The sequence below is a fragment of the Salvelinus sp. IW2-2015 genome, linkage group LG9 (assembly GCF_002910315.2).
Source record: "Salvelinus sp. IW2-2015 linkage group LG9, ASM291031v2, whole genome shotgun sequence".
In the NCBI taxonomy this organism is placed as follows: Eukaryota; Metazoa; Chordata; class Actinopteri; order Salmoniformes; family Salmonidae; genus Salvelinus; species Salvelinus sp. IW2-2015.
The window spans coordinates 24956058-24962846 of record NC_036849.1 but is presented as its reverse complement, the minus strand read 5'-3'; positions in this window follow the sequence as shown (position 1 = coordinate 24962846).

Below are 6789 nucleotides of genomic sequence, written 5' to 3'. Positions count from 1 at the left end.
CACCAGAGAAGAAGTGGTGGAACTGGCCGAGGGCTCCGTGCCTGTCTTATGATGACGATAATCAGCATGGCCAGTCACCCCAGTCAGAAGAGCAGCACCAGGCTGGAATACACCTTCCTCCACCCTAGTCCCCCAGCTACAAGCCTCTGTTCCTCTTCGGACATGGGTTGCAATTTAGACTGCTCTGGTTCAGTCTTCAACATCAACAGAGGGAGGGAACCACCCAGACTGGCCAATGTCCTGGCACCTGCGCTGGTCGCTATGCTGCCATAACCAGGGTCTCGATACAGATTCAAAGGCATTCTGAAAGGCGGTTAGGTGAAGGCTGTTGGCTTGGTGAGGAGTGCAATTAGTGCAACTCCCAATATAGAAGTTCTCTCAAAGGGGGAAGTAAGTTAATCAGCAAAATTTGACCAGTTTCACAATCCCTATGGGTGTTCTGGCTCGGAAAAGGCTTACTTACTACTTATTCTACTTCACAATCTCTTAAACCCAACTCGTTCGCTTTTTGGCTTCGATTTTACTGTTACTTTAAAGCTGAACAAATACTGTTTTCTCACTGCCATTTTATTCTGCAACATGGAAGCACACATCAAGACTAGAGGTTCAAACAGAGATAGTAGAATCAAATGAGGTTGACAAGTTTTATTTATCCRATGATTCTGACTTGGTGTACAGGGAGAACACTGTAAGAACGGCCCATGTTTTGAATTCTGTCGCTGTATATTTCAAGAGTGCTAAACAAAGAGTTATATTGACTACGTCCGTCCTAGCTTGCTCATTAATGTTCTAATCGAAATCACGGATTGACTCTTATCCGCTTGATGTTCCCTTATGCCATAGTTTGTACATCTCAATTGTCATTAGAAACCACATTTGTTTAAGCAAGTCAGCCGTCTCAGTGATGTTTTTTTTAAAGGCAATAAATGAGGCTGAATGAACTGTTTCGCTGTCAGACAAGGCTCCGCTGATAGCCAGGTGTAGCAGTGATAAAATGTTGCTTTTTTAAACAATCAGATTAGCTCTGAAAAAGATCTGATGTGATTTGTCAAAAGACCAACTGGAAAAAATATCAGAATTGGGCTGCATGTCTAATCAAAGCCTAAGAGATGCCGGTTGGGCATCTGGCAAAGACACAGGGGTTAACACCTCCTACTAGCCCCTAGTCCCTAATCTTGCTGAATGTTCCATGGGATCCTCAGTGGCCATTGTCAAAACTCTGGCCAGTATCATTTTACCATTTACAGCATCTGAAAGAGAAAGCAACCATTTATGGCTCTATGTACATTGCATATTACTGCCTCTACCGTATTTACAGGAATACAGTATTTGGAATGTGTTAGAAATTTAAAATGGGACACTGCATTTCTGTTTAATCAAGTCAGTTTTGGTCATTGATACACTTAAACACACCCTCTGCACATCCCATTTTTGCAATGTCAGTACCACCAGAACCAAGGAACAACATCAGTACCACCAGAACCAATGAACAACGTCAGTACCAACAGAACCAATGAACAATGTCATTACCGAACCCCGAACCAATTGAACAAATGTCATTACACCAGAACCATGAACAACATCAGTACCAACAGAACAATGAACAACATCAGTACCAAACAGAACCAATGAACAACGTCAGTACCACAGAACCAATGAACAATGTCATTACCACCAGAACCAATGACAATGTCATTACCACCAGAACCAAGGACAATGTCCAGTACCACCAGAACCAAGGAACAATGTCATTACCACCAAGAACCAAGGAACAATGTCAGTACCACCAGAACCAAGGAACAATGTCAGTACCAACAGAACCAATGAACAATGTCATTACCACCAGAACCAAGGAACAATGTCAGTACCACCAGAACAAGGAAACAATGTCATTACCACCAGAACCAAGGAACAATGTCAGTACCACCAGAACCAAGGAACAATGTCAGTACAACCAGACCAATGAACAACGTCAGTACCAACAGAACTGACAATGATACACACAATGAACAATGTCATTACCACAGAACCAGGAACAATGTCAGTACCACCAGAACCAAGGAACAATGTCAGTACCCACAGAACCAAGGAACAATGTCAGTAACAACAGAACCAATGAACAACATCAGTACCACCAGAACCATGAACAATGTCAGTACCCCACAGAACCAAGGAAACAATGTCAGTACACAAGAACCAAGGAACAAGTCAGTACCACCAGAACCATGAACAATGTCAGTACCACACCAGAACCAAGGCATAAAGGAAGTTTCTGCACCTCTCCCCACTAATGACGCATAAATATAGAGATGCAGATCTCAAATCAAATCAAATGTATTTATATAGCCCTTCTTACATCGCTGATATCTCAGCGTGCTGTATAGAACCCAGCCTAAAACCCCAAACAGCAAGCAATGCAGGTGTAGAAGCACGGTGGCTAGGAAAAAACTCCCTAGAAAGGCCAAAACCTAGGAAGAAACCTAGAGAGAACCAGGCTATGAGGGGGCCAGTCCTCTTCTAGCTGTGCCGGGTGGAGATTATAACAGAACATGGCCAAGATGTTCAAATGTTCATAATGACCAGCATGGTCAATAATAATAATCACAGTAGTTGTCGAGAGTGCAACAAGTCAGCACCTCAGGAGTAATGTCAGTTGGCTTTTCACAGCCGATCATTGAGAGTATCTCTACCGCTCCTGCTGTCTCTAGAGAGTTGAAAACAGCAGGTCTGGGACAGGTAGCACGTCCGGTGAACAGGTCAGGGTTCCATAGCCGCAGGCAGAAACAGTTGAAACTGGAGCAGCAGCACGGCCAGGTGGACTGGGGACAGCAAGGAGTCATCATGTCAGGTAGTCCTGAGGCATGGTCTAGGGCTCAGGTCCTCCGGGAGAGAGAAAAGAAAGAAAGAGAGAATTAGAGAGAGCATACTTAAATTCACACTGGACACCGGATAAGACAGGAGAAATACTCCAGATATAACAGACTGACCCTAGCCCCCGACACATAAACTACTGCAGCATAAATACTGGAGGCTGAGACAGGAGGGGTCAGGAGACACTGTGGCCAATCTGATGATACCCCGGACAGGGCCAAACAGGCAGGATATAACCCCACCCACTTTGCCAAAGCATAGCCCCACACCACTAGAGGGATATCTTCAACCACTAACTTACCATCCTGAGACAAGGCCGAGTATAGCCCACAAAGATCTCCGCCACGGCACAACCCAAGGGGGGCGCCAACCCAGACAGGAAGACCACGTCAGTGACTCAACCCACTCAAGTGACGCACCCCTCCTAGGGACGGCATGGAAGAGCTCTCTCTTGTATTCCATCTGGAATTACCAGAAAAATCTAAATCTCAATATTTCTTGTATATAGCACAGTTCAAGTTTTTACGTTTACAAAAACATTTTAATTTACACATATACTGCCTTTTAGGAATTCATTTTATTTGAAGACTTACAAGCAATGCCTAAAATAGCCACTAGCATGAAGATCATTAGGATGTTCAAGGTCTTTGATTTGATGAATATTACTCCCGTTCTCTGTTTAGAAGAATGAAACAAAGCTGAATTGCAAATGTCTTTTCCTATCTTTATGTGTTGTCCATTATAACCTCATTTGAGTACCATCCCTATTCAACGGTGGAGATGATTACGATCCAAATGAACAAAAGAGGCTTAACTGATCAGTATATTAACAGTATTGAACCACATTCCTAAAATGGCAGTTTTGGCATTCCCACCGCCTTCTGCCAAAAGTGTCTCACACTGGCAAGGAAGTTGATCAGTATTTTTTCTTTTGAGTGAAAATTATTATTTTTATAAAGTTGAGAGACCACCTATTATGGAAGTTCTTCATGGAAATGAATATGCACCATGTGTGCAGACAGAGAATGGCAACACAATAGATTTGGTGGTACACAAAAATAAAGTCAGAACATGTTCTCCTCTAAGGATTGTGGTTGTGGCATTAAAATGGGATAGTAACAGAAGGGAATGGATAGTGAACACATGCCATATTAGTGTGAGAGTCAATTAATATGATTACGTCAATTAGTCAGTCGGACACACACACAAAGACGCGCGTACAGTAACACACACACAAATGCACACGCACGCACACACACACACACACACACCACAACCACACACACACACACACACACACACAACACACACCACACACACACACACACACACACACACACACACACACACACACACACACACTACCCATAGAGTCGTGCACACACGCACACAGAGACACACAGACACACGCACACAGAGAACACACTCACACAGACACACACACAGATTTGCAACACACACACACACACACACACACACACACACACACACACACACACACACACACACACACACACACACACACACACACCACACACACACACACACACACACACACACACACACACACACAACACACACACACACACACACACACACACAGAGACACACACAGACACAGAGACATAAACACAGAGACAGACAGACACACACCACACACACGACAGTAGGTAACTAGGCCATATCTAATCTAGCACCTACTACAGAGGAGCAGCTTGGTGCAGCTCAGCATTTAACACCATAGTACCCTCCAAACTCGTCATAAGCTCGACACCCTGGGTCTCGACTCCGCCCTGTGCAACTGGGACTGGACTTCCTGACGGGCCGCCCCCAGGTGGTGAGGGTAGGTAACAACATCTCCACCCCGCTGATCCTCACAACTGGGGCCCCACAAGGGTGCGTTCTGAGCCCTCTCCTGTACTCCCTGTTCACCACAGACTGCGTGCCATGCACGCCTCCATCTCAATCATCAAGTTTGCGGACGACACTACAGTGGTAGGCTTGATTACCAACAACGACGAGACGGCCTACAGGGAGGAGGTGAGGGCCCTCGAGTGTGGTGTCAGGAAAATAACCTCACACTCAACGTCAACAAAACAAAGGAGATGATTGTGGACTTCAGGAAACAGCAGAGGGAGCACCCCCTATCCACATCGACGGGACAGTAGTGGAGAGGGTAGTAAGTTTTAAGTTCCTCGGCGTACACATCACGAGACAACTGAATTGGTCCACCCACACAGACAGCGTTGTGAAGAAGGCGCAGCAGCACACGCCTGGTACGGCAACTGCTCCGCCACACCCGTAAGGCTCTCCAGAGGGTAGTGAGGCTGCACAACGCATCACCGGGGAAAACTACCTGCCCTCCAGGACACAAGACCACCCGATGTCACAGAAGGCCATAAAGATGATCAAGGACAACAACCACCCGAGCCACTGCCTGTTCACCCCGCTATCATCCAGAAAGCGAGGTCAGTACAGGTGCATCAAAGCAGGGACTGAAAAACAGCTTTATCTCAAGGCCATCAGACTGTTAAACAGCCACCACTACATTGAGTGGCTGCTGCCAACATACTGACTCAACTCCAGCCACTTTAATAATGGGAATTGATGGAAATTTATGTAAAAATGTATCACTAGCCACTTTAAACAATACCACATAATATAATGTTTACATACCCTACATTACTCATCTCATATGTATATGTATATACTGTTTCTATATCATCTACTGCATCTTGCATCTTTATGTAATACATGTATCACTAGCCACTTTAAACTATGCCACTTTATGTTTATATACCCTACATTACTCATCTCATATGTATATACTGTACTCTATGCCATCTACTGCATCTTGCCTATGCCGTTCTGTACCATCACTCATTCATATATCTTTATGTACATATTCTTTATCCCTTTCAACTTGTGTGTGTATAAGGTAGTAGTTGTGGAATTGTTAGGTTAGATTACTCGTTGGTTATTACTGCATTGTCGGGACTAGAAGCACAAGCATTTCGCTACACTCGCATTAACATCTGCTAACCATGTGTATGTGACAAATACAATTTGATTTGATTTGATACTTGATCATCTCTGGGAGTGTTGACACAAAAGTGTGAGACGTCCAAAGATCTGGATGGGTTTTTGCCCAAGGAGGGATGTGACACACTGTGCCAGCGGGTCAATGGGCACCCACTGTATTTGTYAAGCTGAAGAGAGACATGATATTATTACAGTTCATATGGTTGGCAAAATATGTCATATTGCGGCTTATTGCAGCTAGGATGGAATGAAATTGTTCAATAGTGGCACATTATATTGGTCAATAGTGGGATTTTTATGACCCCCTTGTCCAAGTGGAGAAAGTTCATCAGTAAACTTCAGCCATTTCAATTGTCTGAAGCCACACACACACACACCACACACACACCTATTCTGCTCTCTCTGTCAGACAGACAGTGAGGCAGGCTAGGTTTGATTTGGTATGGTCAGTCGGTGACGGTCAGACCAGATGATGAACCGCTGTCTAGGGCTGTGCTGACCAGCCAGGCTGCAATGCTAGTGTAATCCTGGTGCTAGGCCCCTAATCCAGTCCCTTTATTCAGGCTCTTTGTCTGTGGCCCTGTCGAGGCTCCCGGGTCCGCTCCCCAGCTTGGAAGCAGAACAGATTCCTGTCTGCCTGGGCATTATGGAAGCGTTCCACCATGACATCATGGCTCCATTTTGTTCTGATGAAACAGCAACAGTTAGCCTGGTCACCAGATTCTCTGTTGGTTGCAATACCATACTGTTTGTAAGTTTGCCATGATAACAAACACAACAGGATGCAAATGTATATGTTGAGTGGGAGGACATAGGCCTTACTTTATTACAATGTTAGGTTAGAGAAAGACTAAGCAGTATACTGTATCAATTATG